Genomic DNA, 6,310 nt, shown 5'->3' on the forward strand with positions numbered 1-6,310 from the left:
ATCATCCATGAAGAATACGCCTGCTTGCGTGAGCTCTATTGGTGTGGCTACCAATCACCTTTGGTACAGGTGCAAACAGTCACAGTGTTTAAAGATGTAAAGGCAGGCGCTCTGTTACCAGTCTTCTCCTCCCAACGCATGTTTTCATGACTTCATCAAATGTATTTTTCGCATTTGATTTTGTTGACAGTGCGAAAAATACAAGTACCAGAATCCTCAGAGCTAATTAACTTTTCACATCTGAAACAGAAATGCAGACCCGCCTGAAAAAACAGAGAAACTCAGCCTCCCTGAAGATTGATGAAGTCATGAAAATGTGCCTTAGGAGAAGAAGCTAAAGACTGGTAACAGAGCGCCTGCCTTCACATCTTTAAACATTGTTCCAGGAGTCCCGGGCTCACAAGGCAGTGCAGCAGGGCCATCATGCCTTACATTGGAGAGCCACAACCATGGCTTTCCCCCTCCCCCCATCAAGGGGAAGATTTGTGCTATGGAGGGAGTTATTTCCAGTCACCTGCCAGCAAACTCCAGTGCGAAAAATACAAGTACCAGAATCCTCAGAGCTAATTAACTTGTCACACCTGAAACAGAAATGCAGACCCGCCTGAAAAAACAAAGAAACTCAGCCTCTCTGAAGATTGATGAAGTCATGAAAATGTGCGTTAGGAGGAGAAGCTAAAGACTGGTAACAGAGCACCTGCCTTCACATCTCTAAACAAACAGTCACAGTGACACAATACACAGGATCTTTGTTCAGTGCCAAGCCATCATACAAATTGCAGATTTACGCTGTACAAAAGTCGCTCACATACCAAAACGAGACTGTGATCATTATTAGATCAGATGAAATTGCAGTACATGTTCAAAGAAGCATTGGCAATGCCAACAGTTTGGGTTTCTGTTTAAGAATGAGAAAGCACATTCTAGGCACTGCCGGAGTGGTATTAAGGGGCCATTGATGGTAGCAGATGCAAAATGGTCTGAATATCTAGCCATTAAATGCCTAATACATCTTCACAAGCCAAAACTGTTGGCTTTACCAATGCTTGTTTTTAACAGGACGTTAGTTAAGGCCACACATAGTGCTTATAAATCAAGTGGCAAATTTGGTTAAGACATTTTTATTATACCAGTATCGCGTTTACAGCTCCAATTAAGTCATTAACTCTCAGAAGACCTCTTTGACAAAAAACTCACAGGCACTTAGAGTGCAATATTTGTTGGTAAGGCTTGATAAAGCTAGCTCAAAGAGACCCTAGTGCTTTGGTCTTCAAACCTTTTAGGCCTGGCTCCGCCGAGCAAAATGTGGGCAGGCCGAGCCCCCACAAAAATTCCAAATGAACAGTAAATCCAAATGGCTATGAACTATTGCACGCTGTTACCGCACCCTACTCTCAGTATAGTCCTTGGACCCCCACCTGCTCCCATCACAGACTCTGGCCTCCCTCATCCCACTCCTAGCCCAGTCCCTGTGCTTTCCCCACCCCACCACAGACCCTGGGCTCTCCAAACCCTGCTCCCAACACTATCCCATGGCTCCCGCCCATCCTGCTCCCAGCACAGTCCCAGGGCCAGTGGTGGCTGGTGAATGTATTAAGTGGAGGGGCATAGGTATTTCCACCAGATATGCCATAGCGACCGAGCGCAGCGAGGGCACACAAACCAATCATGAGGGTTTATTCCGTGATTTATTTTTAAATAATGGGTTAAAATGTTGCATTTTAGAGCATACTTTAAAATAAAAATGGGTAAAAAGCCAAACAGTTTGCAATTGGCGCTGAGGGGGCCCAGGGGGCAGGCATGATATTTTTTACTGGACATCTATGATAGATGTCCAGTAAAAAAATACCGTACTGTCCCCTGGGCCCCATAGTGCCTAACACAGTCAACATGATTATGTGTGTATGCAAGGCGCTGGGGGGCCAAGGGGGAAAAGAATGGTATTTTTGACTGGACATCTATGATAGCTATCCAGTAAATAAAATACCATCCCTGTCACATGGGCTCCACAGCGCCTGAGGAGGAGAGCTGATTTTGGCAGTTGTACAAACCCTCCTCCCCATGGCCCTACTCACCAAAATCAACTCAATGGACCAAAATAAACACACACATACATGCACACACATTCACACAGCAATCACTCCATCATTGACATAAGCGCCCATCACTATACACTCACAACACACGCATTCATACACAAATTTAAATAAATGAACATAAACATACCTTCAGCATGGGCCTGCGCGAGGGGGCTGAAACGCCCCGCTCCAGGCTGCTCTGTCTGTATGTGCGAGGAGGCGCAGGAGCTCCCCCTTGCACATAAAGACATGCAGTGCCACAGCCAGCATTTCCAATGAGCTATGCAAGGCTGGCAAAGTAAAACGCCCCCAGCCTTGCATGGCTCAGTGAGCATGTGCGGCTGGGGAACTGAACTGTCAAAGGGAAACAGTGTTTCCCTTTGACAGTTTAGACAGCCCAAGAGAACTCCCTCAGCTGGAAAAAGCAGCTGAAGGAGTGCTTAGTGTTTCACTGGGCTGGCTCCTTGGCTACTTCATAATTGGTGAGGGGGCCACTGGGTAGACGCCCCCTCACCCATTATGGATGAGCCGCCAGGCTCAGACTGGCCTATAGGCCAATGCCCATACCAAAAATGCAAAATGCTAGTGTGGGCCAGTCAAAATTGACCACTTTTTTTGCCCAATGTGGGCCAGTTTGAGTCACTTCACTGTGCAGCTAGTAGTTTTGACCATTGTTGCTGAATAAATATTCTTTAAATATCACAATTTGCTTGCATTTTAACAGAAAACACCTCCATGGGTACTATTAAATCAGTCTGCGACTTAAGAAATGAATATCCATTTGCAACTGCGGGCCACTTTTTCATTGGTGCCCAAGACAGTTTTATGCTCCAGTTCGACCATATGAGCCGCCCCTGCCCATTTCCTCCAATCTAAAAAAACAACAAAAAATAATTATTTTTTTAACATTTCATGCTTGTCCCTCATGCCTCCCCCTGGATCCAGCCGCGCCCCATAGTTTGAAGACCTCTGCAGCTAGGGACTCGGAGATTGTGTTTTGGGAGGGGCATGAAGTGGGTGGAATGCCATGGGAAGTCAATGGGTGGGCAAAGAAGCAAACACCTGCAAGATGTGTGTCCCTCCTCATATGACATTTCTCCCTATCTATACTCCAATGCAATAGTTTAGGCTTATAGCTGAAACTAAAAATAAAAAATGGAAAACGACTATATAGATCTATGACGCAAGAGATATATTTCACCGTAGCCTGTTTTGACGATACATTTATATTTGGCATCTGGGTGTAAGTCAATTAAGCTCAAATTTGAACGCAATTACTAAAACTGGCAAAAAAAATCAAGAAACTTTTGGTCACTTTTAAAAGAAAGTAAGTAGTCTGGGTTTAATACATGTTGTAAAATAAGTATTAACGTAACACGTTAATCCTGCAGCTCTGTGCCACAAAGACTTCTCCTTTCAATGTTTTATTTGGATTTTACCATTAACACAAAATACAACTAACACACAAAGACGGTTTCGCGCCTTGAAACACTTGTGTATAGGCGCGTTACAAATACCATATCATATCATATCATAACATCTTTACAATTGTAACCCATATAAAAACGCACCTATATTAAAACTATAATCCTTTGATAATATACACTACAATCATAAATAAAACATAATTTAGATAATAAATCAGGAAATGCCCTAATTACACAGCCACTTCCACAAAGTCTATTGCTCCCACTGGGGGTCATATCATGCCTACCGAGCACCGATGGCGAAGACGTAAATAACTGCTTCAGTTGTGATGCTGAAGAAACACTGCGTTGAGATCGCCCTGAATAACAAGAGCAGAAGGAAACCATACCTGGCCTGCAACTGGACATGAAATGATTCCGTTTCGCTACTAAAACCAGGAGTTTTGTTTCCGTGCGGCGCTGCATAAGTTGAGGGTTTGCCTGGATTGTTTTGTTTTCTGCCATGCGACACAGACGGGGCTCTGCAGATTGTTGCCTCAGCAGGCTCTGTAAAAACCGGAACAGCCAGTAAGCGGGAGAGTCACGGAGGTATCCGGTTACATCTCACGAGAAAGTTTAGAATTCAGCACAACAATGCATCCCTCACCCCCTGCTGCTGTTGCTGCTGCCGCCCCCTGCTCTCCTCCTCCATCCAGCTACACAGAAGCCGTGCAGTGCAGCCTGGGAAGGCATTCCAGTCTCCATGGCAACCCAGCAATCACAAGCTCACATTACTTCCGCTGTAGCACTGGCGTCTGTTGCTGAAGAGTAGCAGAGTTGCCACGAGTCAAGGAAACCTGTTTTGGGTATTGGTTGCACGTTATGTTTTTAGGCGTTTCGCGGCCTTTTACAGCTTGAGCTAGCTTTGCACCCGTCTGTTAAAATAAGCCTTCTTTCAGCATTTAAGCCCTCCTTCCAAGCGTGTCAGGCTTTCTAGGGTTCTCCCATTCGTAAAGTAGAGACGGACGCCACTGAATGATTTAGGGGGTGTGAGTGGGGTCACGGATGGCAGCTGGTACCCTGCTACGCTGTTCACTTGAATCCTATCCTGTTTAGCCACCTACTCTACGTTCCTGAAGCTGGCTTCTTATTCACAAGCTTCGTATTCAGCAGCACAGCCATCTTCTGAGCACTTACTTCAATATTATTTCTGATTCAACCATCCTCTCATGAAAAGATGCTGCAGTTGGAAATATCATTGGGCGTTTTTGCGGGGATCTTCTTTTAAGTGTCAATTTCAGTTGGTTTCTGATTGAAACTGTTTTATCATCTTTACCGCTTTGAATTTAGGGTGTTATTTTAAGAATATTTTCTTTTTCTGTGGTATCCCTTTAAACTAGCACACCCGGCGGAGTTTTAACTCTGTCGCGTGTGGATGCTAATAAAAGGGGCAGGTCATGAGCACGCGTGGTGCTCGGACGAGATGCAGAGTCTCAAGTCTTCTGTTTGCTGGGGGGGGCTCACAGTGCGCATGGAGGTTCCTACTTAGGGGCCAGATTCCACATTGGCGACGAGGTGATCCTCCATGCAGACAGGGGCCAGCTGGATTAATGCGGTGGTAAGAGGAGAGCTACAGCTCGTGGTACAACTTTCTCTCATGCTGCGGCATGTACAGCGTTTTTTCGGCTGCCATTTTTGCTGCGCATGGTGAAGGAGGTTGCAGCTCCATAAAAGAGTGCTTGTGTGCCTCCCACACCTAATTTTTGGAAAAGCCCATGGACACACGGGCGTCTTGATGAATTGTGGAGCCCGCATTAACAAGGGAAAGGTGAGAGATCGTGTGACTGGGCAGCAACGAGGAGGAGCACATTGTTCTGTTATCTTTGTCTCTCTGTCTCTGTCACTCACCAATCCTTTTCCCATTTTGATAATTTATCTATGGTGGTGAGGGAATGTCTTTTTTTCAGTGACTTTGGTCTGCTACTGTATGTAGCTGGGGAGGATCTACCTTTTCAAGTTGTGCTCAATATTTACTTCAGCCCCTCTGCTTGGAGTGGCAGGGCAGGACTTGCTGGGGAGTGTAAAATCCTGGTTCTGCTGGACACTCTGCTGGAGTTCCTTTTCTGTCTCTGCTTCCAGCGTGGGTTGCAGCCCCTAACAAGGAAGGGGTGCTCGTGCGCTCACCAACATGGCAGACGATCTACAAGCAGGAGGAGGTCCTGCTGGAGTTGTGCCTCTATGTGACAGGGGGCGCCACTGGAGCTGCGCTAGATGCACAACGGGGTGCCCAATTTCCACGCAGAGTGCGTTGGCCCCTATGCTGGAGTTTGATGTCTCGGGGGCACCATTGAGCTTAGGTCTACGCTTGAAATCCTGAATTGACCGTATGGACATATATTTCAAGGCCACAGGAGAGACTAATGAGGAAAGTAAGGTGGCAACACTCTTGTACTCGGCTGGCACAGCAGTACATCAACTCTTTCGGTCATTACAACCTGTGGATGCGTCCTATGCTGCAGCAAAAGACATTGCACAAACATTTTATGCCTCTAGCAAATGTGGACTATGAGAGGTTCATGTGCAGTGCGAGGCAGAGTGACGAGTCTGTGGACGTTTTTCATGGACGCCTCGGGTGGATGGCGATATCTTTTTATTTTTTATTTGTAAATTATAGTTTATTACAAACCTTTTTACAACCAATCCTTCATCAAAAACAACTTGAACTAAATTATCTTTTCCGCTCTCTTTCAGACACTCATTTTCACATCCCTACCAACTATCAAACCTTTTAAAACAGTCAAATCCCAACCTACCAAAGAGGGAGAA

The 6,310-nt window shown here is 45.7% G+C and overlaps 1 protein-coding gene across 3 annotated transcripts in view; it reads right to left on the reverse strand.

The window, feature by feature from the left end:
* The window catches only part of LOC138569993 (uncharacterized), a 132,096-nt gene extending 127,878 nt beyond the window's left edge, over positions 1 to 4,218 (reverse strand). For 2 of the 3 annotated variants that reach the window (XM_069648505.1, XM_069648506.1), the window contains exons 1-2: positions 4,152 to 4,218; positions 3,895 to 4,051 (exon numbers count right to left, since the gene is read on the reverse strand). The gene's annotated coding sequence lies outside the window, so the exon portion shown is untranslated. Of the gene's footprint in view, positions 1 to 3,894; positions 4,086 to 4,151 lie in introns of those variants that run through there. The other variant, XM_069648507.1, reaches the window with a different exon arrangement.
* Between the last annotated feature and the right edge of the window lie 2,092 nt (positions 4,219 to 6,310).

The sequence above is a fragment of the Ambystoma mexicanum genome, chromosome 2q (genome assembly GCF_040938575.1).
Source record: "Ambystoma mexicanum isolate Mex_15411 chromosome 2q, UKY_AmexF1_1, whole genome shotgun sequence".
In the NCBI taxonomy this organism is placed as follows: Eukaryota; Metazoa; Chordata; class Amphibia; order Caudata; family Ambystomatidae; genus Ambystoma; species Ambystoma mexicanum.